Here is a 5,000-nt window from a genome sequence, read left to right as displayed (position 1 = left end):
ACGAGAGCCCATAAAAAGAATTGGAACCTGACGCTAACAGCTGTCCGAGGATTTACCTGGCGAGACATCAGTCTCTTACCAGCGAGTTTTACCCAATTCCCCGGGCCACCACGTGACACAATTGGTAGTAATTCATACAAATTACCCCTAATGAGTCAATATGGATAAATATCAACACAACATCGTGTTCAAATAGAAATAAATTTCTACCTCATACTTGGGATCGAACGCTAGCCCCTTCTAATGAAAGGCCAGGTCGAAACCAACCATGTCACGAGAGCCCATAAAAAGAATTGGAACCTGACGCTAACAGCTGTCCGAGGATTTACCTGGCGAGACATCAGTCTCTTACTAGCAAGTTTTACCCAATTCCCCGGGCCACCACGTGACACAATTGGTAGTAATTCATACAAATTACCCCTAATGAGTCAATATGGATCAATTTCAACATTAAAATCGTGTTCAAATAGAAATAAATTTCTACCTCTTACTTGGGATCGAACGCTAGCCCCTTCTAATGAAAGGCCAGGTCGAAACCAACCATGTCACGAGAGCCCATAAAAAGAATTGGAACCTGACGCTAACAGCTGTCCGAGGATTTACCTGGCGAGACATCAGGTAAATCCTCTGACAGCTGTTAGCGTCAGGTTCCAATTCTTTTTATGGGCTCTCGTGACATGGTTGGTTTCGACCTGGCCTTTCATTAGAAGGGGCTAGCGTTCGATCCCAAGTATGAGGTAGAAATTTATTTCTATATATATATATATATATATATATATATATATATATATAATATATATATATATATATATATATATATATATATATATATATATATGCAGTTGATAGATGGGTTCCTCTTGGGAATCACAATTTAAGTAGGAATAAAATAGTCAATGCTGCTATCATCATCTTTAATCGGGAGGTTTCGACATAACTTATGTGATCTTCAGCCTATCTGCAATTACCATATGTAAAATTAATAAAATTAATAAAATCATCCTAAGTACATAGTTAGGAAGATACACTTTCATAAATTGATCAACTAGTTCTAAAATCAACCAATCAAGGAACATAAAACCTTAAAAAAAAAAGACTTATTACACACAACTATATAAAAGACTTAATAACTAATATACCTAGTCACCCGTAGGAGATAATGACCACCCATCCAGACCAGCAACCCACAGACCAAACGGATCAATGGGTCACCGGTAACTGAACAGGTAAGCCCTCATTCAAGCTGGGTTTTGTCTTAAAAATATATAAAGACTCCAAGATTCTCAGCTGGCTGACGTTACTATGTCTGTCCGTAATTTTGAAATTTTCAATAGAAATGGCATGACCAGATTTAAATATGTGGTCATAAATAGCTGAAATTGGTTTTTTACTTAACGGTATTTTGGTTCTTACCGATCTCCCCATGTGCTCTGAAATCCTACACTGAAGCTGTCTAGATGTGCTTCCAGTGCAGCACTCATTACAGAGTGCACATTGAAAAGTGTATATGACACCGGAACACAAGGGAGTAGGTAGACTCTCCTTATATTTAAACAGTGAGCCAACTGAGAACTTGTTAGTAAAAATTAATTTTAAATCTATGTGGGGATAACATTTCCCCACAACACTCATAACCTCTGTTCTTAGTTTCTCCGAAACATAACCATAGTACGGAAAGGAGACATATAACTTTTTCTTACTGACTGTTTGAATAGTTAAATTTTGACTGTAAATTTTATTTAAAAACTTCTTGACTTGATTATAATAGAGGTTCAGAGGGAACCCATTGGTAATAAGAAATTATTTTAGAAAATTTTCTTCCTCATGAAACCCCAGATAAGTTGAACATACATGATAACATCTATATAACAGTGTTTTTATCGAAGTAATTTTGTAGATTTTTGGTTCGGAGCTTAAAAAATGAGTGCTTAGTCCTGTAAAAGCGTTTTTTCGAAATACTGAGGTCTCAAAGGTATTATGTTTCCGAGAGACCAAGACATCGAGAAAAGGCAAAGAATCATCCTGTTCATTTTCTTTCGTAAATCTTATGTTACGATGCTTTGTATTTAAATAATCTAAAAACTGGCTTATTTGATCTAAATTTTTGAAAAGTAAAAATGTATCGTCTACATATCGACGGTACAAAAAAGGCTTAAAATCCACAGGACAATCATTCAACCATTTCCCTTCACAATAACATAAAAATATATTTGCCAAGGTTGGTCCACCACGGCGATCCCATTGCTACTCCATCTACCTGCTCATATAACTTGTCATTAAACATGAATGTGGATGTAGTGGTAGCTAGTTCTAATAGTATTTTAAATTGTTTTTTACTGAAACCTTCGAAAATGTCCTCTGGGTTAGGGAAAAGCTGTTCAAGAATTATCTCCAGTGTTTCTCTTAAAGGAATGTTAGTGAACAAACTTTCAATGTCGAAGCTGCACATAACATAGTTATTTGCATCTCCGACAGAATTAATCAAGTCTACAAATTCATAAGTATTGATCCGTTTGGTCTGTGGGTTGCTGGTCTGGATGGGTGGTCATCATCTCCTGCGGGTGACTAGGTATATTAGTTATTAAGTCTTTTATTTAGTTGTGTGTAATAAGTCTTTTTTAAGGTTTTATGTTCCTTGATTGGTTGATTTTAGAACTAGTTGATCAATTCATGAAAGTGTATCTTCCTAACTATGTACTTAGGATGATTTTATTAATTTTATTAATTTTACATATGATAATTGCAGATAGGCTGAAGATGACATAAGTTATGTCGAAAGCTCCCGAATAAAGATTATGATAGCAGCATTGACTATTTTATTCCTACTTATATATATGCATATATAAATATATATATATATATATATATATATATATATATATATATATATATATATATATATATATATATATATATATATATATAAATATATATATATATATATATATATATATATATATATATATATATATATATATATATATATATATATAAATGTGTGTATGTGTCTTTGTTTATTGAATGCATCAACAAAAATAAAAAATTAATTTGACCTCAGAATATCTGAGAGAAATATAAGCTTTCATAAAATCCATTCAATTTCTTCCACGATTGCGTAATATAAATTCCCATTGTTATTCAGAATATTACATTAAGATTGGTAGTCATCTCTTCGAATCAGGAAGAAGAATGTGAAAATTAAACCACTGAGATTTAACGGAGCGAAAATTCTACAAGAATATGATGATAGATTTGAGTTAAAATGACATTATGTTTTCAATTAGTTGTTAATGGAGTGTATGACAGATGTATAAATATATGAGTAGGATGTCCACCCTTCAATTAGCTGAAAAATAATCAAGGTATTCTAATTGCTTTGCTCTGATATCATATATTATTGGAACAGCTTCTAAGGTAATTCATTGACCGGTTAAGGATATTTAAAGATTTTGAAAAAGCAGGCCACTTCTAGAGGGCAAATTAACTATAGAAATTAGGTTTAATTTTATCATGAAAGGGAGAAATGTATTAAAAGAGTAGTAAGTCCTTTGATAAGGAAAAGAAATAGCTTAAGAAATTAGTTTTAATTTTACCATAAACAGAAAAATGTATTAAAGAGATAAGAGGTCAATTGAAATGGGTAAACGAGCTAAGGAAATGAGATTTAAATGTACAAAAATTGAAAAATATAATAAAGAAAAATTTGGCCTTTTGGAGAAAACAAAATAGCTTCAGAAAAAAGGTAGAAATGCACGCAATAAAGAACTATATGAAATAAAACGGAAAAACACGAGAATAGAAAAAGAGGACTGCCATATTGCTCTTAATAAAAACTGACTACAAAATTCAACGATATATTCATTCAACGACTGTCCAAAATTGCTGTTTCTAGTTACTATTAAAAGGGTGTATACTTCGGTGATGCCAGGGAGATGTTAAATGTAATTAAATCATTTTGGTGAGATGAAATTTTCAATATGTCAAAGTTTAGATTTATCATGCCTATATTAAATTGAAGATAGTTTACAACATACTATTAATATGTGACCGAACATTATCAAGATAGAGAATAAGATATAGGAAAAGAAAAATCCCCCCCCCCCTCTCTCTCTCTCTCTCTCTCTCTCTCTCTCTCTCTCTCTCTCTCTCTCTCTCTCTCTCTCTCTCTCTCTCTCTCTCTCTCTCTCTAAAATAAAGGTTTAACGGTCTCTCATGAATGGCTGAGGCAAGGACCAGTGGCAATCCCTTAGCAGGAAAATGACCCAGAGTCTGACCATATATATATATATATATGATCAACAACAAAAGCCCTCTCCACCCAAGCTACGATTAGGACGGTTCAGGTAATGGAGTGTGCTTTGACTGGCCAGGTAGTACTATATTAGATCCCTCTCTGGTTGCGGCTGATTTTTTCTTTTTCTACACACGGCAATTAGTCTGGCCTGGTCCTTATACATACTCCTCGTTCCTAATACACATGTCAACACTTGGATCACTGATAAAAAAAATTCTTCTTCTTTTAAAGGGTTACCTAATGCATTCTAATTGTTCAGTGGCTAATTTCAGCTTGGTAAGGGCAGAAGAGTCTCTTTAGGTATAGTAAGGAGCTCTTTTAAGAGAAGGAAACGAATTAAACCATTGTTCTTTAATCTTGGGTAGTGACATAGCCTCTTTCTCGTGGTCTTCAACTGTCATGGGTAAGAATTCTCTTGTTGGAGGGTACACTCAGGAATAATATTCTACTGTACTTATTTCTCTGTTTCTTCTCCTCACTGGGCTATTTTCCCTGTTGAAACTCTTGGCATTATAATATTCTGTTTTTCCCACTAGTTTTACAGCGTAGAAAGTACAGTTAATATTAATTTATTCGTATTTTGGAAAGCATTGTTGAGTTTTTTGGAAGGTATCTAAAACTTAGTGGATTTTTATTTTGATATTGCTTTTCTTTATGGGTTAGTTAGAGTAATTATGTTGTAGGAACATTCCATTTGTTAAAGAGA

The sequence above is a fragment of the Palaemon carinicauda genome, chromosome 32 (genome assembly GCF_036898095.1).
Source record: "Palaemon carinicauda isolate YSFRI2023 chromosome 32, ASM3689809v2, whole genome shotgun sequence".
Lineage (NCBI taxonomy): Eukaryota > Metazoa > Arthropoda > Malacostraca > Decapoda > Palaemonidae > Palaemon > Palaemon carinicauda.
Note: the sequence above shows the minus strand (reverse complement) of the source record.